This window comes from Hyla sarda, chromosome 8, assembly GCF_029499605.1.
Source record: "Hyla sarda isolate aHylSar1 chromosome 8, aHylSar1.hap1, whole genome shotgun sequence".
NCBI lineage: Eukaryota > Metazoa > Chordata > Amphibia > Anura > Hylidae > Hyla > Hyla sarda.
This window is the reverse complement of record NC_079196.1, coordinates 139,128,371-139,153,594: the sequence shown is the minus strand read 5'-3', so window position 1 is coordinate 139,153,594 and position 25,224 is coordinate 139,128,371. Positions and strand designations below refer to the sequence as shown.

The 25,224-nt window shown below is 42.7% G+C and overlaps 1 protein-coding gene and 1 long non-coding RNA gene across 8 annotated transcripts in view; one reads left to right on the top strand and one right to left on the bottom strand.

The window, feature by feature from the left end:
• LOC130284313 (uncharacterized) overlaps nt 1–6,716 on the top strand; it is a 111,835-nt gene extending 105,119 nt beyond the window's left edge. For both annotated transcript variants that reach the window (XR_008846981.1, XR_008846980.1), the window contains 4 exons: nt 4,512–4,702; nt 5,028–5,147; nt 5,690–5,723; nt 5,836–6,716. This is a non-coding gene — a long non-coding RNA (uncharacterized LOC130284313). The remainder of the gene's footprint in view (nt 1–4,511; nt 4,703–5,027; nt 5,148–5,689; nt 5,724–5,835) is intronic.
• Nucleotides 1–25,224, bottom strand: part of TNRC18 (trinucleotide repeat containing 18) — a 968,701-nt gene that overhangs the window by 778,176 nt on the left and 165,301 nt on the right. The gene's annotated exons all lie outside the window — the stretch shown is intronic.

Here is a 25,224-nt window from a genome sequence, read left to right as displayed (position 1 = left end):
TTTTTTTTTTTCCTTTTTTTGTCAGTGATCCATTTCCGTGGTTTCTGGTGGTTCTTGGTATTTGTTTGAGGTCTTGGACTACAAGGTCGTGGAATGATTTGATAAGGTGACCTTGGCTGTGGATAAGATAGAATGTTGATTTATTCTTTATTTGTTTTTTTTTTGCCTTCCAGTTGATTGATTTCCTGGGGTACTGATTTGGCAGATCTTAACTGGCTGGGCAATAAGAAGTGCCTTTGGAGTGTAAGCTTGCTGGTGAAATGGTGTAAATCTAGAAATAACGTGAAGTCATCTGGTATGGATTCAATGCATAGGAAGATAGGTTGAAAATTATTACCAGTGTTTCTGAGTCTGTTTTCTCATTGGTGGTAATTATGGATTTAGTTCTGTTTTTCTTTCCCTCTCCTTTTTGTTTTCCTCCTCTTTTTCCTCGTCTGTATTTTTTCTTTTCATTTGTATGATTGGTAGAAAGAATTGTTCTATTTTCTTCTTGGTGGTTGGCTTCTGGCTTACCCCTAAAAAAGACTCAGATGAGGGTGGATGGGCTGAGAGGGCTGAGGTTAAGTTGCAGGGTTTTAGAAATGGTACAAAATTCAGATTTCTGTTTTGGTATTGTCAATGGTGATGGGGACATGGGGCTTATTAAACATAGACTACTGGACTTAATGGGGTTATTGTGATGAGAGGTTCTGATGTATGTAGATTTTCATAGTTTTGGGTATCATCATAAATGGATAGTTGTGACAGTGTTAGTGATGGTTTTGGCGATGGTGAGTTGGGATTTGTAGCTGGTGATTTATGGATGTGTTTTTTAAGAACTTCTATGGTTTGCATTATGGTGTTGATTTTTGCTGGTCTGGGAGCGAGTGTTGAGGATGGATAGTTGTACTGTGTAGATTGGTTGATCTGAGTTGGATTGCGGCTTTTGCGGGCTGGTGTGTTGAGGTTTCCAAAGCCACCGAAGGCGCTTTGGGTTGGGGTAACACTGTAGTTGGTGGTGGTGATAAAACAGAAAATACAGATACTGATGCAACACCAATGTTCACTCTTGACACTACCACCATGATCAACCTATTCCACAAACTGGAAAGTTTACTACAAGATCAACTTAGTCACAGTCAAGACATTGACTTTCTCAATATCTACCTAACTGAGAACCTAGCGCCCAGAGATTTGCGGCTCACTAATGAATCAACTTTCAAAAATGATGAAACATACACAGGGGAATGGGACAAGCTATTGTCTGATTGTTATAACTTAATGATCGAACACATTAGCAAAAAAAAGAACGGCGTTACGTGACCATTTAAATAACGAAATACATCTGACTATTACAGAATTAAATGATTTCACCACACATCCAGACTACCACAAATTAAATAGAAATCTGACCGCTAGAATAACAAAAATCCAAAATGAAACCATAGCAAAAAAAAGCCTCAAAACTCAAACATGACAGAAAAGATCGGACTGACGGAACATATAGAACATGGAAGAAAAATAAACAAATAAAAGAGCCACAGTCAAACACCACCACCAACCCCACAACAACAAACCCAATTAACCCCCTTCTCCCAACAACATAACACATGCCTACAAAACCCGTACATACATCAAAACCCGCTCCCCCAGGAAATCCCCAACTAAAACCACACACCAACACCCACCTTCCAATACCACCACCAACTACAGTGTTACCCCAACCCAAACCGCCTTCAGCGGCCTCGGAAACCTCAACACACCCGCAAAAACCAGACCAACCAACCGTCAGAGTACAGCTATCCATCCTCAACACTCACTTCCAGATAAGCAAAAATCAACAACATAATGCAAACCAAAGCACTTAAAAAGCACTTCCATAAATCACCAGCTACAAGTAAGCCAGAAGCCAACCACCAAGAAGAATATAGAACAATTTCTACCAATCACACAAATGAAAAGAAGGAAAAAACAACAGAAGAGGAAAAAGTGGAGCAAAACAAAAAGAAGAGAGAAAGAAAAAAAGAACTAAATCTATAATACCCAACAATGAGAAAACAGACTCAGAAACACTGGTAAACCTTTCTTCCTATGCATTGAATCCATACAAGATCTTGCTTCTAAGAAAAGGACCATCATTCTGCCCTACAAATAAGCCAGATGACTTTGCGTTATTTCTAGATTTGCACCATTTCACCAGAAAGCTTACACTTCAAAGGCACTTCCTATTACCCATCCAGGTAACATCTGCCAACCCAGTACCCCAGGAAATCGATCAACTGGAAGGCAAAACCCCCCAAAAAAGAATAAATCAACATTCTATCCCACCCACAGCCAAGGTCACCTTATCAAATCATTCCACGACCTTGTAGCCTAAGACCTCAAACAAATACCCACAACCACCAGAAACCACGGAAATGGATCACGGACAAAAAATGAAAAATAAGCGCTAAAAACTTAAAAGAGAATAAAGACTTAGTCATAAGACCGGCAGGCAAAGGTGGAGGACTCGACCTACAAAACTACGACGACTACCATACTGAAGCTCTAAAAATCCTTTAAGAAGAAGACTGCTACAAGAAAGTCAATCATAAACCCTACCCCAAACTACAAGAAATCATAAAAAGACTTCTGGACCACGCATTCGCAGAGAACATCATAAACAAAAAATGAAAAGAAATTCCTATATATAGACAACCCCTCCATACCCTTTTATTACCCCCCCACCTCATTTTACAAGATTACGTTCAATCCCTCCCCAGCGATCTAAAAAGTTCAGATGATCTAATCCAATTACTCCGTCCCATACAATGGCAAGAAAACCTTACATTTGTAACCATGGATGTCACAACGTTTATACTCAAACAAAGCACGACCTCCTGGAAGAAGGTCTCACCATTCCACAAAAACAGCGACAATTTCTACTGCACTGCTTGGAGATAATTCTTAACCACAATTATTTCACATACGACGTACAAAAATCTGGTAATGGGGATTTTCGTAAAAACATTCATCACTTCCCAACTGTTATTCCAACAACATGTCTTACTATATCGCGTTACATAGATGATTTGTTCCTGCTATGGAACGGACCATCACATTTAATCGAAGAACTCATCACCACCATAAACAACGACTGAGGTATCACACTTACTTCCAACAAATCCGACAAGAAAATCAACTTTCTGGGCCTGCAAATTTACCATGAAAACAACAACATGATTACCGCTACCCGTTTCAAAAAAGTTTATTCAAACAGTTACTTGTCATTTAACAGCGGACATTACAAAAAATGGAAAACCAATATATGGAAAACCAATATAAAGCAATATAAACGCATGCAGAAAAATTGCACGTCCGACAGTACTTTTCGCGCCCAAGCCAAAACTCTCCAAAATCGTTTTTTAGCCAAAGGCTACCCCATAAACATCTTAAACGAAGCTTACAGCAAAGCCAAATCACTAACACAAGAAGACCGCTTCAAACCAAAAGAAAAAAAAAAAAACAACTCAAAACTCAACTTCATCACAACCTATAATTCCTCCCACAACTAAATCCGATCCATCCTCCAGAAACATTGGTACATACTCCAATCTGATTCAATACTAAAAAAAAACGCACTTCCGAACAAATCGGGCATCACATTCAGGCGAACACCCACAATAAAAACATACTGGCCCCCAGCAGGCTAAGACACCACACAACCAGTCACAACACCACCAAAAATTAAAAAACAAAAGGATCATACAGATGTGAAACAAAGAGATGCCAATGCTGCACCACCATGAATCACAAACCGAAAACATTCTCAAACATATCAACAAATTAATGTTCAACAAATTCCCCCTCAACTGTAAATCCAGCTATGTTATCTACCTAATCACATGCATCTGCAACCAACAGTACATTGGTAGAACAACCCAAGAACTACACCTCCGTCTCAGTCAACACAGAAACAACATCAAACGCAAATTTGCCCCTTCACAGTCTCTCCAAACATTGCTCAGAAAAACAACCCGACGCAATAAACCCCATCACCATAAGTTCAATTGACTACATTCCAGCAGACAGAAGCGAAAGATTTTCAGCACTAAAAAAACGAGAGATGTACTGAATCTACCATCTGGGAACGCTCCAACCTCATGGGTTAAATGATGTCACAGAACTCATAATGTGATCACATAACAATGCAGCTCTGATGCATTTTATTTCATCATTCCTCTTTCTATCTTAACTTCCAATGTGATAATGCAATGTGACCTCCATGCACCGTTTCACCATTCCATTAACATTCCACAATTAAATTGTACCTTCTAGATAATCCTGCCATTATGTATAGAAGATCCCCCAACTTACACAACATTACCAATCACCCCCACAACAGACTATTTTTAATGTTAAAAAACCAAGAAGGGGCCGACCCTGTGGAAAGTGCGAGGCATGTTCTAACATTTGCAATGAAAATTCGTTTCAGAATGCTGATGGCAGCAAATCTTTCTTAATTACACACACCATTTCTTGTGACTCCACAGGCATGATTTATCATGGCACATGCCCTTGTGGATTAATATACATCGGGATGACCACCAGAGATTTAAAACGACGTGTGAGAGAGCATATTCTCGGAATTATCGCAGCCGAGGATGAACAAGACCTCGCAAATCTTACCACCTTTCCCAGGCATTTTAAACAACATCATAACTGCAATCCAGAGGGTTTCATGGTAAGGGGAATAGATCATGTATTTGTGGGGAAAAGGGCACTTAGAAAATCCATCTAGCACAACTAGAAAGCTACTGGATCCACAGACTACAAACCTTATACCGTAACGGATTAAATGAACAAATTAGCTGTGCTCCATTTATCTAAATTCCGTATTCTTCTTTCCATTTTCTAGTGGAATAGTTTAGGTCCTGTGTCTTAGTGTTGGGCTCATTTATCCTTTGTGACTCCAGGGACCCTCTCTTTTTTTTAGCAGTTTTAGTTTCTGGTTTTAACAGTCTGTCTATTTTCGTTTATATTTATTTTTTCCTTTTTCTATTATATAGGTGGCAAGTTGTGACTCTTCCTGTTGTTGACTATACCGCTCGGTGATGTGGATTCAGGAATTAGATTTGTTGCATTCCTTGAGTGTAATATTTAGGGATGTGCGACCATGCACCTGATGGGTACTTACCTTCCTGTAGGCTTCCTCTGATATTCCCTTTGTTATGCAAAATATAAATATATTGATATTTATTATATAACAACACTTCCGTATGTATTTTTATTGAGATGCTCTGATTTTTCCTTATGTATATTCCTTCATTCATTCACTCACACACTTTGTCTATATTTCACTCACTTATTCATCATATTTCATTTCTATATAAAGTATTTCACTTATTTTTGATATTTCATCTTCATTATTTTTTATGTTCACATACACAATCACACTTTTTTTTAGATTTTTTTCTGATATATATTTTTTAGATACACATTTTACACATACAATTCCTTCGGGTACCTTATTTACCTCTTTTCATCATCTCATACCTGGAATCACATGATTGATGCTGTCCATCAATTACTATTGCACCTTCAACACCATTTATATCATTGTCACATTTATTTTTTCATTTTCACATTTCTAATTGTCATTGTACTCACTAGCATCATTCCCACTTTATACTTCCTACTTTATATTTATTAATATTTTTTTCTTCCCCAGCTATGTACATACACTTTTTTGAACCTTGGTGATGGTAAGTGGTCACTGTTTTTTGTCATATGTTTTTCTCACCCTTTACTATGCTTGCTCATCTTCACTTTCCAGTTCACTCTGGGGCTTATGTGTGTCTATTGTATTGTTTTTAGGTCTGTCCATCAGTGTGCATGCGCTTGCGCTGGTGTTGCCGTGACACCCGTTTATATACCCCATACGGTAAGCTGCGACTAGCGGTGTCTAACGCCGCCGATTACCATCGGCTGCAGCAGGAAAAGAGCGATCCGGACCTCCACATCTGGTCACATGACCTCCACTTCCTGTTGAGAGTGCCGACATTCGGCTGCACTCATTGGAGCGCACCCGACCACCGGGAGCATGTCATAAACACAGGCGTGCATCAAATTAAGCCACCACACCTCGCGCCAACAACAGGAAGGTCAAAGCTGCAGGTTATTATTCTCCCCATTCGCCGTACTTGATTCGCTGTCTGCTGCCATATATACTGCCTCTATTTACCCCTAAGACATGCCCCCTGAGGAAGCCAGTATAGCCAAAACGCATTTGGGGTAGGAGGTGAACAGTGCCTGTCAGGTGCCTGGGTCAAGCTTGGTATTATTGCTTATAATGTGATATATTTACTCTGCCATTTGCTGTCTTGCACCTTATAGCAGTGACATCATTTTTTCCATATCTAGCTATTTGCTTATACCACTGTGATATCTAGCTATCAGTTTACATTATTACTGTATCCAGTTATATGTTTGCACTATTATTGCACAATTGCACTACGACACCTACACATGTCATGATACTATTTGAGTTATTTCCTGTAGTGAATGTCCTTCTGGTGAAGTGGTCCATATTTTGTGATCACCACCCTTTATATTAAGAATTTGTATCCTGACATTTTTACACTGTAGCACCCTCATCTCCGTTTCTTCTGTCTGTTAAAAGACATGTAAGGAATGGGTACTACAGATACTTCAAATGTTTATAGGTCTTTGTGATATCCTAATAAAATTTGCTTATCTTTATACATACTTCTTTTGTATGGTCTCTTGTTTTTGGTGGTGGGGTTATATGCCGAACATATGATAGTGGTTCTCAGCCATATGTCTTTGGTAACACCATTCCATTAACATGTAGAGGCACCAGCTCCCCTACCTTCCCCCCACAACCTTAAACACCCCCACCACATACAAAAGCCATTCACAAAAGTATCCTCAACTCAGCAGCCAATCTCCAGTATGCTACTGGCCCTCGCTGGCCGTTTCAAGCAACTAAAATTAAAGATTACACTCGCACCTTGTTTCAATCACTGCGCACCTCCCGTCTCCCGTCCAGCTCTCTACCATTCCCAGTAAAGCCATTAAAGTAAAGCTCAACGCAACTTGCCATAGACCCAAACGGGCCTATTGATTTCTATGGGGAAAATTCCTCTATGTTATAGGTAAACCCTATTTAAGCTTCCAGCAAATCTCTCCCCAAGGTCACAAGAACTGACATCATAGACCAGCCCCCAGTGACCTCAGTTACCCGCCATCTTTGAAAATTTGAAGCCCCTCCACTGTATAAATACACACACCATACAGCAATATAATGGACCTGACAAAGAGAGGAATCCCCTCTGGAAACGCATTGTCCTGTGCATCAAAAAAACTGTATAACTGATATTATCCATGTTTACCTTGTACATTGGAAAATAAAACGTTATTACAGCACATCTGCAAAACTTGTTAAAGAATAAGGCAGATTTTGGGTTTCATCCCTTGCCAGGGACACCAGCAACCTGCCTCCAGCCAGCATATCTGACCGCTGCCAGCGGTACAGATGAACAGCGTCTCCTGGCACGCAAAGAGCATCTCAGAGCTGTGCCTGAACATCGCACAACTCTAAAAGGTAAGCATTTTCTCTTATTTTTTGCAACATACATGCAATTGTAAAAAGGTAACAGCACAATCAGGGCGCCATCTATGTTCTCTCTTTTTTCACATACTCCCTGCAGGCATACAATTGGAGCGCAGTGCTATGAACTTGGGGAGTGAATGTGGGGAGATGTTAGGGGGGTGGTGCTATGGACCTGTACACTTTATCCTGTCAGGACATTGCCAGGAGAAAGAAGCTCTTGGGAGCATGCACAAAGGCAGTCCACAAAGCCGGCCTCCTTTTAGCATCTCATATCAGAGACAGACCGAGGGATGGGGAGAAAGCAAAATATAAAATTTTCACTGAAATAAAGGGGATGATTTATAGTGGTTACATTTAAACTATTGCTAATTTTTAATGACACATAATTACACACTTGATCAAAATGCTAAAAATAAATTTGGAGATTAAAAGTTACTACACCTTTTATAGGTACTCTTTTAACCCCTTCAGGACCAAGCCCATTTTGGCCTTAAGGACCGGAGCGTTTTTTTGCACATCTGACCACTGTCACTTTAAACATTAATAACTCTGGAATGCTTTTAGTTATCATTCTGATTCCGAGACTGTTTTTTCGTGACATATTCTACTTTAACATGGTGGTAAATTTTTGTGGTAACTTGCATCCTTTCCTTGTGAAAAATCCTAAAATTTGATGAAAAATTTGAAAATTTTGCATTTTTCTAACTTTGAAGCTCTCTGCTTGTAAGGAAAATGTATATTACAAATAAAAAATATGTCTACTTTATGTTTGCATCATAAAAGTGACGAGTTTTTACTTTTGGAAGACACCAGAGGGCTTCAAAGTTCAGCAGCAATTTTCAAATTTTTCACAAAATTTTCAAACTCACTATTTTTCAGGGACCAGTTCAGGTTTGCAGTGGATTTGAAGGGTCTTTATATTAAAAATACCCCACAAAAGACCCCATTATAAAAACTGCACCCCCCAAAGTATTCAAAATGACATTCAGTCATCATTTTAACCCTTTAGGTGTTTCACAGGAATAGAAGCAAAGTGAAGGAGAAAATTCACAATCTTCATTTTTTACACTCGCATGTTCTTGTAGACCCAATTTTTGAATTTTTACAAGGGGTAAAAGGAGAAAATGTATACTTATATTTGTAGCCCAATTTCTCTCGAGTAAGCACATACCTCATATGTCTATGTAAAGTGTTCCGCGGGCGCAGTAGAGGGCTCAGGAGGGAAAGAGCGATAAGGGGATTTTGGAGAGTACGTTTTTCTGAAATGGTTTTTGGGGGGCATGTTGCATTTAGGAAGCCCCTATGGTGCCAGAACAGCAAAAAACCCTCACATGGCATACCATTTTGGAAACTAGACCCCTTGAGGAACATAACAAGGAATAAAGTGAGCCTTAATACCCCACAGGTATTTCACGACTTTTGCATATGTAAAAAAATAATAATTTTTTTTCACTAAAATGTGTGTTTCCCCCCAAATTTCACATTTTTCCAAGGGTTAATAGCAGGAAATACCCCCCAATATTTGTAACCCCTTCTCTCCTGAGTATGGAGGTACCCCATAAGTTGACCTGAAGTGCACTATGGGCGAACTACAATGCTCAGAAGAGAAGGAGTCATATTTGGCTTTTTGAGAGCAAATTTTGCTCAGGGGGCATGTCTCATTTAGGAAGCCCCTATGGTGCCAGAACAGCAAAAAAAAAAAAAAAAAACACATGCCATACCATTTTGGAAACTAGACCCCTTGAGGAATGTAACAAGGAATAAAGTGAGCCTAATTACCCCACAGGTGTTTCACGACTTTTGCATATGTAAAAAAAAATAAAAAATTCCACTAAAATGTGTGTTTCCCCCCAAATTTCACATTTTTGCAAGGGTTAATAGCAGAAAATACCCCCCAAAATTTGTAACCCCATCTCTTCTGAGTATGGAGGTACCCCATAAGTTGACCTGAAGTGCTCTATGGGCGAACTACAATGCTCAGAAGAGAAGGAGTCATATTTGGCTTTTTGAGAGCCAATTTTTCTCGGGGAGCATGTCGCATTTAGGAAGCCACTAAGGTGCCAGAACAGCAAAAAAAAAAAACACATGGCATACTATTTTGGAAACTAGACCCCTTGAGGAACGTAACAAGGGGTACAGTGAGCCTTAATACCCCACAGGTGTTTCACGACTTTTGCATATGTAAAAAAAAAATTATTTTTTTTCACTAAAATGTGTGTTTCCCCCCAAATTTCACATTTTTCCAAGGGTTAATAGCAGGAAATACCCCCCAATATTTGTAACCCCTTCTCTTCTGAGTATGGAGGTACCCCATAAGTTGACCTGAAGTGCACTATGGGCGAACTACAATGCTCAGAAGAGAAGGAGTCATATTTGGCTTTTTGAGAGCAAATTTTGCTCAGGGGGCATGCCGCATTTAGGAAGCCCCTATGGTGCCAGAACAGCAAAAAAAAAACACATGGCATACTATTTTGGAAACTAGACCCCTTTAGGAATGTAACAAGGGGTACAGTGAGCATTTGCCCCCCCCCCCCACTGGTGTCTGACAGATCTTTGGAGCAGTGGGCTGTACAAGTTTTCATTTTCACGGACCACTGTTCCAAAGATCCGTCAGACACCTGTGGGGGGGTAAATTCTCACTGCACCCCTCATTACATTCCGTGAGGGGTGTCGTTTCCGAAATGGGGTCACGTGGTTTTTTTTTTGCGTTTGTCAAAACCGCTGTAACAATCAGCCACCCCTGTGCAAATCACCTCAAATGTACATGGTGCGCTCTCCCTTCTGGGCCTTGTTGAGCGCCCCCGGAGCACTTTGCGCTCACATATGGGGTATATCCGTAATCAGGAGAAATTGCGTTACAAATTTTGGGGGGCTTTTATCCCTCTTACCTCTTGTGAAAATGTAAAGTATAGGGCAACATCAGCATGTTAGTGTAAAAAATTTAAATTTTTTACACTAACATTCTGGTGTAGACCCCAACATTTCCTTTTCATGAAGGGTTAAAGAAGTAAAAGCCCCCCAAACCTTGTAACGCAATTTCTCCCGAGTACGGCGATACCCCATATGTGGCCCTAAACTGTTGCCTTGAAATACGACAGGGCTCCAAAGTGAGAGCGCCATGTGCATTTGAGGCCTAAATTAGGGATTTGCATAGGGGTGGACATAGGGGTATTCTACGCCAGTGATTCCCAAACAGGGTGCCTCCAGCTGTTGCAAAACTCCCAGCATGCGTGGACAGTCAACGGCTGTCCGGCAATACTGGGAGTTGTTGTTATTCAACAGCTGGAGGCTCTGCTTTGGAAACAGTGGTGTACCGGACGTTCTTATTGGGGGAGGGGGGCTGTGTAGGGGTATGTGTATATGTAGTGTTTTTAACATTTAATTTTATTTTGTGTTAGTGTAGTGTAGTGTAGTGTTTTTAGGGTACAGTCACATGGGCGGGGGATTACAGAAAGTTTCCCAGCGCAAAATTTGCTGCATCTCAAGATGCGAGAAACCCACTGTAAAAGCCTCGCCCATGTGAATGTACCCTGTACATTCACAGGGGGGGTGCACCAGCTGTTGCAAAACCACAACTCCCAGCATGCATGGTCTGTTAGTGCATGCTGGGAGTTATAGTTTTGCAACAGCTGGAGGCACACAGGTTAGGAAACACTGAGTTAGAAACAATGTTTCCCAACCAGTGTGTCTCCAGTTGTTGCAAAACTACAACTCCCAGCATGCCCAGACAGCTGAAGGGCATGCTAGGAGTTGTAGTTCGGCAACATCTGAAGGGCCAGATGTTGCTGAACTAAAACTCCCAGCATGCCTGGACAGTCAGTGCATGCTGGGAGTTGTAGTTTTGCAACAGCTGGAAGAGCACAGATTGGAGACCATTATACAATGGTCTCCAAACTGGGGCCCTCCAGATGTTGCAAAACTACAACTCCCAGCATGCCCAGACAGCCAAAGGCTGTCTAGGCATGCTGGGAGTTGTAGTTTTCAGACTCCTAGAAGCAGCAGCGAAGTTCTTCACTGCTGCTTCTGAGGACCACATACTTAACTGCCTGTCCCGTCGCTGCTCGTCCACGTGGCCGGTCCTGCCGCTGCTCCTCGGTCCCGCCGCTGCTCCAGGTAAGGCCGCCGGTCCCCTTGTGTTCCCCCCCCTATGCCGCAGGTCCCCGCGAGCCCCTGCAGCCATCGTCCCCCGTTCTGCCCGACTTCCAGGGGCGGGCAGTGCGGGGGATCTGAACTTTCACCCCAGGTCACTGTGATTGGTCCACAGGGACCAATCACAGTGATCGCTGACCAGGACCATCAATGGATGGTCCTGGGGGGTGAAGCAGAAGTTGTCCCCTGCTGGAAACAGCGGGACTTCTGCCAGTTAACCCGTGCGATGCTGCGCATCGCCGGGTTAACTGAATGTAATTTATAAATGTCGAGTTGCGCGAACGCACTGCACAACCCGGCGTTTATATATGACATTCTGCGGGAAGGGGTTAAACAAAATGCTAAACAAAATGCAATGGAGCATCTCTTTTTTTAATTAATATTTTTATTAATAGCACAAAATGGTGCTAAAATACTTTTTTTTAAACTGTGTCCCATTTCAGTTTTAGTCTCTTCCAGATTGCTTCCCCTAAATCCCTGCAACAGCTAGGACATGGACCGCAATCTTCAGTGCAGCGGTCAGCCGACAGTCCCACCGCTAGCGCAAGGCAGCGCTGGACACATGGCCGCTGACTCCACGTGGCCGCAAGCGGCCTCTCAGGGATCCTCTGCACTGCCACCAATGCATAACTCTGTAGCCACTACAGACATGGAGGTCAGCCTATCTGCTGACCATTCCCCTCAGCCAGCTGCAGCATTACTGGGCATAGATAAGCCCTCTGAAGCAAGGGGACAACAAGTCCTAGCATCTACAGTCATGGCTGTAAATGTTGGCACCCCTGAAATTTTTCAAGAAAATTAAGTATTTCTCACAGAAAAGGATTTCATTAACACATTTTGCTATACACATGTTTAAATCCTTTGTGTGTATTGGAACTAAACCAAAAAAGGGAGGAAAGAAAAAGCTAATTGGACATAATATCACACCAAACTCCAAAAATGGGCTGGACAAAATGATTGGCACCCTTTCAAAATTGTGGAAAAATAAGATTATTTCAAGCAGGTGATGCTCCTTTCAACTCACCTGGGGCAAGTAACAGATGTGGGCAATATAAATACCACACCTGAAAGCAGATAAAAAGGAGATAAGTTCACTTAGTCTTTGCATTGTGTGTCTGTGTGTGCCACAGTTAACATGGACAACAGAAAGAGGACAAGAGAACTGTATGAGGACTTGAGAACCAAAAAGTTTAACAATCTCAAGGTTACAAGTCCATCTCCAGAGATCTAGATTTGCCATTGTCCACAGTGCGCAACATTATCAAGAAGTTTGCAACCCATGGCACTGTAGCTAATCTCCATTTGTGTGGATGGAACAGAAAAATTGATGAAAGGTGTTAATGCAGGGATGGTGGATAAGCAGCTCCAAACAAGTTGCAAAGATATTCAAGCTGTTCTGCAGGCTCAGGGAGCATCAGTGTCCACATGAACTATCCTTCGCAAGTAGAGAGTATAGATAAAGAACTCACCGCAGCCAGAGGTTCAGCAACAAACTTGAGCTTTAATTCCAGATTTGAGCAGGTAAAACAGAGCAGACAGACAGACACACAGGGAGCATGGATGGAACAGGTGAGGCGGGGGTGTGACAAAGGGGTGGCAACCGGTTTCACGCACTGAGGCGCTTCCTCTGGCCCATGCTGAACTATCCTTCAACATTTAAATGACATGTAACGCTATGGCAGGAGACCCAGGTGGACCCCACTGCTGACACAAAGACATAAAAAAAAACAAGACTACATTTTGCCAAAATGAACTTGAGTAAACCAAAATCCTTCTGGAAAAACGTCTTGTGGACAGATGAAACCAAGAGAGAGCTTATCGGTAAAGCACCTCATTCTACTGTTTAGCAAAAATGGAATGAGTCCTACAAAGAAAAGAACACAGTACCTACAGAGAAATATGGTGGAGGTTAAATTAAGTTTTGGGGTTGTTTTGCTGCCTCTGGCACTGGGTGCCTTGAATGTGTGCAAGGCATCATGAAATCTGAGGATTACCAACGGATTTTGGGTCGCACTGTAGAGCCCAGTGTCAGAAAGCTAGGTTTGTGTCCAAGATCTTGGGTCTTGTAGCAGGACAATGACCCAAAATACATAAAAAAAGAACCCAGAAATGGATGGCAACAAAGCGCTGGAGAGTTCTGAAGTGGCCAGCAATGAGTCCAGATCTAAATCCCATTGAACACCTGAGGAGATATCTTAAAATTGCTGTTGGGAAAAGGCGCCCTTCCTATCAGAGAGACTAGGAGCAGTTTGCAAAGGAAGAGTGGTCCAACATTCCGGCTGAGAGGTATAAGAAGCTTATTGATGGTTATAGGAAGCCACTGATTTCAGTTATTGTTTCCAAAGGGTGTGCAACCAAATATAAAGTTAACAGTGGCAATAATTTTGTTTAGCCCATTTTTGGAGTTTGGAGTGACATATTAGCTTTTTTTCCTCCCTTTTTTGGTTTAGTTCCAATACACACAAAGGGAATAAACATGTGCATCACAAAACATATTACTGCAATCCTTTTCTGTGAAAATACTTCATTTTCTAAAAAAAAATTTCAGGGGTGCCAACATTTATGGACATGACTGTAATGGCGCATCCTCATGTGCATCTCATGGCGCATCTGTTCACATAGATTACCCAGAGCTGGCAGCAGAAGTGGAGCTGCGCATCACCCCCAATGTACAACACATAGTGGAAGAAGTCCTTGAAGCCACGCTGCAGAGCGTACAGTTGGAAGTTCAGGAACATGCCAGCCGCCTTACTGAAGTTGAACAGCGGGTGTCTCACTTGGAGGATGGGGAGATGGTGATGCGTGCCACGGAATCTGACTTGAACTGTGTATGTGAAAAATTAGAAGCCCTAGAGAACAGGTCCCCATGCAATAATTTGCGCATTGTGGGGGTCAAGGAAACGATTACTTATTTTGACCTGCAACGCTTGTATGAGCGTGACCTCCCTAACTCTTGAACTCTCTCACCCTTGCCTGTGTGGAAAGGTCCCATAGAATCGGGACTGCATCTTTTGCCACACATGGGGTACTAGCAGCACTGGATAACCGCCCTCGCCAAGTTATCTTGCGACTATTGGACTTTAATGACAAGGTGGAAATATTGCACGCTTACAGGCAACTCTCCCAACCGCTGGTGATTCCTGGCATGTGCCAACTCATATTTGAGGACTTTTCAGTTGAAGTGGTTAAACATAGAAGAGCATTCAGCGTAATTTGTACGTCACTCTTTAAAGGGGTATTCCAGGTAAAACCTTTTTTTATATATATATATCAACTGTCTCCCGAAAGTTTAACAGATTTGTAAATTACTTCTATTAAAAAATCTTAATCCTTCCAATAGTTATTAGCTTCTGAAGTTTTCTGTCTAACTGCTCAATGATGATGTCACGTCCCGGGAGCTGTGCATGATGGGAGAATATCCCCATAGGAACTGCACAGCTCCCGGGATGTGAGTCATCAGAGAGCAGTTAGACAGAAAACAACAACTCAACTTCAGAAGCTAATAACTATTGGAAGGATTACGTTTTTTTAATAGAAGTAATTTACAAATCTGTTTAACTTTCCGGAGCCAGTTGATATATATAAAAAAGTTTTGGCCTGGAATACCCCTTTAAAGGGTACCTCTCATCAAAAAAACTTTTGATATATTATAGATTAATGTATGCAGAATAACTTTACAATTGCATGTTAATAAAAAATATGCTTCTTTCTATTTAATTTTCCCCTTTGAAGAAATTACCACTAGGGGTCTCCCTACCAGTCCTGGCAGCAAGCATTTCAGACTCATGCTGGAGTCCTTAACACTACGAGCTGCCAGTCTGCTTTGTTCACAAAGGAGAACACTCAGAGCTGCCAGCCTGCTTTGTTCACAGCCTGTTTGGCTGTGAACAAAGCAGGCTGGCATCTCTGAGTGTTTAGGACTCCAGCATGAGTCAAAAATGCTTGCTGACAGGACTGATTGGGAAAAATACAATAGAAAGAAGCATATTTTTCATTAACATTCATTAATCTAAAATATATCAAAAGTTTATTTGATGAGAGGTACCCTTTAAGGCCAAACGTAAATTCTAACTTCTTCATGACCACACAGCCCGCAAGACCCGCCATCTGACCTGGCCTGCCGAAGCGCAGCCAGGTAAAAAAAATAATAAAAATATATATAAAAAGCAGGGGAAAAGTGGGAATGATGAGGGAGGTAAGGAAAATTAAAAGCACAGCGGGGAGGAGCCGCTGCTGGTCACTGATTTAAAGTGACCGCGGCCGGGCTGGTAATACTTCACAAGCAGCCGCTACTGCAGCCGCTTTAAATCAGTGACCAGAAGATTTATCGGCATATAACACGCAAGTGTGTGTCATACACCGATAAATACAGGTATTTACATTTGTTTTTACCTGCCCTGGCCGGCCCCGCCACGAGAGCCGGCCCGAGCAGATAATCACATGTTTTCCTGGGGGAGGGCGTATCGCATATATATAGCAAAAAGCGCGATTCGATTGCTTTTGCTATATATCGTACAGCCCTTATTTTATGCATAATAATTTTCTTACAGAAAGTTAGAATTTCTTAGTAGTAAAATAAAAGACTTCTACATAAACTAGTATGGAGTATCATTTTAATCATATGGGCCTAAAGAAAAAAAGAGAACATTTCATTTTTACAGAAGAGAAGACACCAGAAAATGCAAAATGGTGTTTTTTTCAATTTCACCCCATAAATAACTTTTTGGGGTTAAGATTTTGTGGTGAAATAATTGATGCCAATACAAAAGTAAATTGTAAAAAAAACAAAAAAACACATATGGGGCTGTAGGTGGAACATTAACCCCCTTAAGGACCAGGCCATTTTACACCTTAGGACCAGAGCGTTTTTTGAACATCTGACCACTGTCATTTTAAACATTAATAACTCTGGAATGCTTTTAGCTATCATTCTGATTCAGAGATTGTTTTTTCGTGACATATTCTACTTTAACATGGTGGAAAATTTTTGTGGTGACTTGCATCCATTCTTGGTGAAAAATCCCAAAATTTGATGAAAAAATTGAACATTTTGCATTTTTCTAACTTTGAAGCTCTCTGCTTGTAAGGAAAACGGATATTCCAACTAATATTTTTTTTTATTCACATATACAATATGTTCACTTTATGTCTGCATCATAAAATTGACAAGTTTTTACTTTTGGAAGACACCAGAGGGCTTCAAAGTTCAGCATTCATTTTCAAATTTTTCACAAAATTTTCAAACTCACTATTTTTCAGGGACCAGTTCAGGTTTGAAGTGGATTTGAAGGGTCTTCATATTAGAAATACCCCATAAAAGACCCCATTATAAAAACTGCACCCCCCAAAGTATTCAAAATGACATTCAGTCAGCGTTTTTACCTCATATGTCTGTAAAGTGTTCGGCGGGTGTAGTAGAGGGCTCAGAAGTGAAGGAGCGACAAGGGGATTTTGGAGAGTACGTTTTTCTGAAATGGTTTTTGGGGGGCATGTTGCATTTAGGAAGCCCCTATGGTGCCAGAACAGCAAAAAAAAAAACACATGGCATACCATTTTGGAAACTAGACCCCTTGAGGAACGTAACAAGGAATTAAATGAGCCTTAATACCCCACAGGTGTTTCACGACTTTTGCATATGTAAAAAAATATATATATTTTTCACTAAAATGTGTGTTTCCCCCCAAATTTCACATTTTTGCAAGGGTTAATAGCAGAAAATACCCCCCAAAATTTGTAACCCCATCTCTTCTGAGTATGGAGGTACCCCATAAGTTGACCTGAAGTGCACTACGAGCGAACTACAATGCTCAGAATAGAAGGAGTCATATTTGGCTTTTTGAGAGCAAATTTTGGTCGGGGGGCATGTCGCATTTAGGAAGCCCCTATGGTGCCAGAGCAGCAAAAAAAAAAAAAAAACACATGGCATACCATTTTGCAAACTAGACCCCTTGAGGAACGTAACAAGGAATAAAGTGAGCCTTGATACCCCACAGGCGTTTCACAACTTTTGCATATGTAAAAAAAAAATATATGTTTTCACTAAAATGTGTTTCCCCCCAAATTTCACATTTTTGCAAGGGTTAATAGCAGAAAATACCCCCCAAAATTTGTAACCCCATTTCTTCTGAGTATGGAAATACCCTGTGTGTGGACGTCAAGTACCCTGCGGTTGAACTACAATGCTCAGAAGAGGAGCGCCATTGATCTTTTGAAGAGTGAATTTGTTTGGAATGGTAGTCAGGGGCCATGTGTGTTTACAAAGCCCCCCGTGGTGCCAGAACAGTGGACCCCCACCCCCCCCCACACACACACACATGTGACCCCATTTTGGAAACTACACCCCTCACAGAATTTAATAAGAGGTGCAGTGAGTATTTACACCCCACTGGCATTTGACAGATCTTTGGAACAGTGGGCTGAGCAAATGAAAAATGTAATTTTTTATTTTCACGGACCACTGTTCCAAAAATCTGTCAGACACCTGTGGGGCGTAAATGCTCACTGCACCCCTTATTACATTACATGAGGGGTGTAGTTTCCAAAATGAGGTCGCATGTTGGGGGGTCCATTGTTCTGACACTATGGGGGCTTTGTAAACACACGTGGCCTTCAATTCCGGACACATTTTCTCTTCAAAATCCCAATGGCGCTCCTTCTGTTCTGAGCATCGTAGTCCGCCCGCCGAGCACTTTACATCCACATTTGGGATATTTTCTTACTCAAAAGAAATGGGGTTACAAAGTTTGGGGGTCTTTTTTCCTATTTTCCCTTGTGAAAATTAAAAATTTAGGGCAACACCAGCATTTTAGTGAAAAAAAATTATTTTTCTCATTTTCCCATCCAACTTTAACGAAAATTTGTCAAACACCTGTGGGGTGTTAATGCTCACTATACCCCTTGTTACATTCAGTGAGGGGTGTAGTTTCCAAAATGGGGTAACATGTCGGTAGTTATTTTTTTGCGTTTATGTCAGAACCGCTGTAAAATTAGCCACCCCTGTGCAAGTCACCAATTTAGGCTTCAAATGTACATAGTGCGCTCTCACTCCTGAGCCTTGTTGTGCGTCCGCAGAGCATTTTACGCCCACATATGGGGTATTTCCGTACTTTTGGGGGTCTTTTTTACCTTTTACCTCTTGTGAAAATAAAAAGTAAAGGGCAACACCAGCATGTTAGTGTAAAAAAAAAAATATTCTTTTACACTAACAGGCTGGTGCAGACCCCAACTTTTCCTTTTCATAAGGGGTAAAAGGAGAAAAAGCCCTCCACAATTTGTAGTGTAATTTCTCCCGAGTACGGAGATACCCCATATGTGGCCCTAAACTGTTTCCTTGAAATACGACAGGGCTCCGAAGTGAGAGAGCACCATGCGCATTTGAGGACTAAATTAGGGATTGCATAGGGGTGGACATTGGGAATCAATGGCGTAGAATACCCCTAACAGGGTCCTCCAGCTGTTGCTAATCTCCCAGCATGCCTGGACAGTCAGTGGCTGTCCAGAAATGCTGGGAGTTGTTGTTTTGCAACAGCTGGAGGCTCCGTTTTGGAAACACTGCTGTAAAATATGTTTTAAATTTTTATTGGGGGGGGGGGGGCAGTGTAAGGGGGTGTATATGTAGTGTTTTACCCTTTATTATGTGTTAGTGTAGTGTAGTGTTTTTAGGGTACATTCACACTGGCGGAGGTTTACAGTGAGTTCCCTGCTAGGAGTTTGCGATGCGGCGAAAAATTTGCCGCAACTCATACTTTAAGCAGAAAACTTACTGTAAGCCTGCCCGTGTGAATGTACCCTGTACATTCACATGGGGGGGGGGGGGGGGGGGGGCAAACCTCCAGCTGTTTCAAAACTACAACTCCCAGCATGTACTGACAGACCGTGCATGCTGGGAGTTGTACTTTTGCAACAGCTGGAGGCACACTGGTTGGAAAACCTTCAGTTAGGTTCAGTTATCTAACTCAATATTTTCCAACCAGTGTGCCTCCAGCTGTTGCAAAACTACAACTCCCAGCATGTACTGATCACCGAAGGGCATGCTGGGAGATGTAGTTATGCAACAGCTGGAGGGAACGCAACTACAACTCCCAGCATGCTGGCATTTTCAGTTTTGCAACATCTGGAGAGCTACAGTATAGAGACCACTGCAAACTGTGGCCCTCCAGATGCTGCAAAACTACAAATCTCAGCATGCCCAGACAGCAAACAGTTGTGTGGGCATGCTAGGAGTTGTAGTTTTGCAAGATCTGGAGGGCTATAATTCAGAGACTACCATATAGTGGTCTCGGACTGTAGCCCTCCAGATCTTGTTAGGCAATTTACCGGCTTCCGTCGGATCCAGGGAGCTTGCTGCATGACATCGCCGCCCGCCGATCTCCTATTGTGGGCGGGCAGAATGGGGAAAACGAAAGTTAACCCCCCGCCCCCGATCTGCTATTGGTGGTCGCGTCTAGACCACCAATAGCAGGGATAGGAGGGGTGGCACCCCTGCCACCTCACTCCTATCTCTTCAGGGGGATTGTGGGTGTCTTAAGACACCCGCGATCCCCCTTATATTCCGGGTCACCATAGACCCGTAATCGCGCAAATCGCAAGTGTGAATTCACTTGCGATTTGCGCCGATTGCCGACATGGGGGGCGTCTGATGACCCCCCTGGGCATTTGCGCGGGGTGTCTGCTGATAGATATCAGCAGTCACCCCGGTCCGGTCCCCGCCCGGCACACGGCGGAGACCGAAATTCCCACGGGTGTACAGGTACGCCCTTGGTCCTTATGGGGTTAAAAGCGTTATTATTAGAGTGCAAGAAGGAAAAAACAAAAGTACACAAATTACGGCGTCCCTAAGGGGTTAAGGGTAGGAATTGTATAGAGTTTAGAAGGGGGTTCAGCCTTCGAGACAATAATCTACTGGACTTTTGTGATTGCGGAAAAAAAATTTAATAAATCAATATTACATCCACCTAAATCTCTTTTCTGGCGCAACTAGGTAAAAATAAAATTTATTAATAGAAAAAAATATATAAAAGATATTGCACAAAGTTCGGGTAGAGGATCATTTGACTCGAAATTCTTTACTCGCTTGGTGGATAGAGTGCAGGTGATGCTAGAAAAAGAGATATATAAATATGAATAATTACCCAGAAAGAATAAGGTCATGGGTGAAGCAAATGAGCAACAGAAACATTTTACCCATCTATTTTGACTTCACCTGGTTGCTAAAAAATACCTGTGATGTAAAGATGTTGTGGAAAGCTGAGATTCGGATCCTGGCGGGACTGGATCTCAGCTTTCCACGTTTGCTAAGCATCTCTACATCACAGGTACCGTATATACTCGAGTATAAGCCGAGTTTTTCAGCACGATTTTTCGTGCTGAAAACACCCCCCTCGGCTTATACTCGAGTGAACTCCCCCACCCGCAGTGGTCTTCAACATGCGGACCTCCAGAGGTTTCAAAACTACAACTCCCAGCAAGCCAGGGCAGCCATCGGCTGTCCGGGCTTGCTGGGAGTTGTAGTTTTGAAACCTCCGGAGGTCCGCAGGTTGAAGACCACTGCGGCCTTCAACATCATCCAGCCCCTCTCACCCCCTTTAGTTCTGAGTACTCACCTCCGCTCGGCGCTGGTCCGGTCCTGCAGGGCTGTCCGGTGAGGAGGTGGTCCGGTGAGGAGGTGGTCCGGGCTGCTATCTTCACCGGGGAGGCCTCTTCTAAGCGCTTCGGGCCCGGCCTCAGAATAGTCACGTTGCCTTGACAACGACGCAGATGCGTCGTTGTCTAGGCAACGGCTCTATTCCGGGCCGGAAGCGCGGAGAAGAGGCGCCCCCGGTGAAGATAGCAGCCCGGACCACCTCCTCACGGGACCACCTCCTCACCGGACAGCCCTGCAGGACCGGACCAGCGCCGAGCGGAGGTGAGTACTCAGAACTAAAGGGGGTGAGAGGGGCTGGATGATGTTGAAGGCCGCAGTGGTCTTCAACCTGCGGACCTCCGGAGGTTTCAAAACTACAACTCCCAGCAAGCCCGGACAGCCGATGGCTGCCCGGGCTTGCTGGGAGTTGTAGTTTTGAAACCTCTGGAGGTCCGCAGGTTGAAGACCACTGAGGGCGAATGATGAGAAGAGGATGATGAAGGGGGGGGGGGGGTGTGGGGATGATGAAGGGGGGTGGGGATGATGAAGGGGGGGGGGGTGTGGGATGATTACAAGGGGATGATGAAGGGGGGATGTGTGGGATGATAAGGGGATGTGTGGGATGATGACAAGGGGATGATGAAGGGGGGATGTGTGGGATGATAAGGGGATGTGTGGGATGATGACAAGGGGATGTGTGGGATGATGACAAGGGGATGATGAAGGGGGGATGTGTGGGATAAGGGGATGTGTGGGATGATGACAAGGGGATGATGAAGGGGGATGTGTGAGATAAGGGGATGTGTGGGATGATGACAAGGGGATGATGAAGGGGGGATGTGTGGGATGATGACAAGGGGATGATGAAGGGGGGATGTGTGGGATGATAAGGGGATGTGTGGGATGATGACAAGGGGATGATGAAGGGGGGGATGTGTGGGATGATGACAAGGGGATGATGAGGATGTTAATGACGGGTCTGGATGATGACAGGGGGGGATGAGGTATTTCCCACCCTAGGCTTATACTCGAGTCAATAACTTTTCCTGGGATTTTGGGTTGAAATTAGGGGTCTCGGCTTATACTCGGGTCGGCTTATACTCGAGTATATACGGTACTTTTTTTTTTTTTTTTTTTTTTTTTTTTTTTTTTTTTAGCAAAAATTGGATGATATAAGACTCATCCTCACCGATAAACCAGCATTTGGACTAACGACTTCTAAGCTATATAATAGGAAATCATTGTGAGTAACAGTAAAAGGATCGAAACATCTGCTATATCAGAGGTCCATCCGGGACCTGAATTTAACTTACAGATATAAAAGAACGAGGTGAGAGGTCATATATAAATACTGGAGCATTATTGTCATTTAGCAGCACTAACTATCATTTATTCATTTAATAGTTAAAACAGCTGCATACCCCACATATAGGACCACGCACAGGCCTTATACATAAAAAAAGAAAAAAACTAAAATACAGATACAACCAGGTGAAGTCAAAATAGGTGGGTAAAGTACGGTATTTCTGTTACTCATTTGCTTCACCCACGACTTTATCCTTTCTGGGTATTCATACATATTTATATATCTCTTTTTCTAGTATGACCTACACTCTATCCACCAAGCGAGCAAAGAATTTCAAGTCAAATTATCCTCTACCCGAACTTTGTGCAATATCTTTTATAGATTTCTTTCTATTAATAAATTCTATTTTTACCTAGTTGCACCAGTATATATTTATTTATATTTTTTATCACTTAATGGGAAGCTAGGGGCCCATTTTTTTTATACCAAGCAGCAACACACACTTACCCATAGGAACACCTTTATTTTTCATTGTTTGGGCAGTTTTATATGTGGAAGTGTTTATATGTATACACGCCTCCTAACAAAGGTGGTCTATATATATATATATATATATATCTCCAACAGTTACCCACTCCTAAGAAGCGCTAGTGACCGCTATAGTAGTCAAACAAAGATTATGTTCAGACCTACTAGCTTCAATCTTGGAAGTCAAATATAAGGCCAGATTCTGTTTGCGTTGGCAAACTCTGCTTATTTAGGTGCCATCAGAGTATCTCGAACACATTTGAGCGAGGATGCTATTTGGATTAATGCCCCCCCTGAGAGTAACCATAGAAGGCCCCAAATTATCAGATTTGGATGTATTGACCATTTCATTAAAATTCATATATAAACATTATATGTTAATAGGTTGGGACAATTCTGCATGTTGCAATACTAAATATGTTTGTTTATTTTTTATTTGTAAAATAGGAAAAGGTTATCAGCTGGTTATCCATTATTCTATGGAAAGGCGATAACTTTAGATTGTGGGATAACCCCTTTAAAAATGTGGTGTTTAAAAGTTTAGAAAAAGTGTACATTAGAGCCCTGCAATGGGATTGGGATCCTGTGGGACCCAACCCAAAATGTGTTGGCGCGGGCGGTCAGGTGCACCGCCAAAGCAGCCTCAATAAAATAAGTCTGGACTCCGGAGTGACTCTCAGTTAACCCCACCCTCCACTGACAAGCTTACCACCAGTCACCAGCAGGCAGGCACCTCCAGAAGATCATCATGCGGCTCCTCCCAGTCTTGTCTCCTCCCCCCGCCTCCATTTTGCGGAGCCTGCTCAACCTGCCCTGGAGGATCGTTTGTCGTCACCCATCCAGCCTCCATCTTCACCTGCCGCCGGGCCCGGTAAGTCAGAGTGGGCTAGTGCTTAAGTAATGCATGCACACAACACACTGAAACCAAAGTTAATGCACATTCACAGAGTGCTGTGCTGCGGGCCCAGCGGGGTATGTGAGTGCAGAGTAGACTGACTGCATCGGTTGGTGATCCTCCCAGGGCCTCTGCACTGCTATTCACATTGGGGTAAGTGCACTGTAGTGTCTTCTACAGACACTAGGGTGCGATGCTCTGCAGTGCACATACCTCACCTGTATAGGAATGTGTACACACACTGCTATACACATGGGGGGTATGTGCAGAGCACTGCACCCTAGTGTCTTCTACAAACACTAGGGTAGGGTGCAATGCTCTGCACATACCGCCATGTGTATAGCAGTGTGTGCACTGACTGCACTGCTATACACGTGGGGGTATGTGAAGAGCATTGCACCCTAGTGTCTGTACATCCCTATGTTAGCGGGAGCGGGCAGGACTGGACAAATATTTTAGCGGGAGCGGGTGGGATTGGACAGCAAATCTTGCGGGAGCGGAGCAAATACCTTACAGGAGCGGGCAGGATTGGTCAAAAAAATCATCGGGAGCGGGATTGAAAAAAACTGTCCCACGCAGGGCTCTAATGTACATACCACTTCAGGTATCAAGTGGTTAAAGGGGTTAACGTTTTATACCTAGTGGTGATGGTGAAGGGGTTGAAGGAAACTTCTTACGAACTTCATGCTGTCAACAGCATGCACTGGGAAAACTTTGGGAGATTTGTCAAAACCTTAGCAGAGGAATGTGGAGCAGATGCCCATAGAAACCAGTCAGCTTGTTTCTTTTATGTTTCAGAAGCCTGTTTCAAAATAAAGTTTCTATGATTTCTACAGGCAACTGGTGAACTCTTCTGCACAAGTTTTGATAAATCCCCCCAAATGTCTGTTATGTATCAACAGTCAGTGGTTTGGCCTAAACTTTCCGTTCAGCATGCACGGCATATTCATATTCTCCCAGATGACCAAATGCTGATTGACAATTTTCTGTTCGCAGAGAGAAATGTCAATCAGCAGCAGGGGGAGCCCATATCTCATGAATTTGTCACGCTGCTAGCTTGCAGTGTTTGTTGCCTGGTGCAACAAATAAAATTCAGAAAATAATCTCTGTATGAATCTAGAAGAACTGCT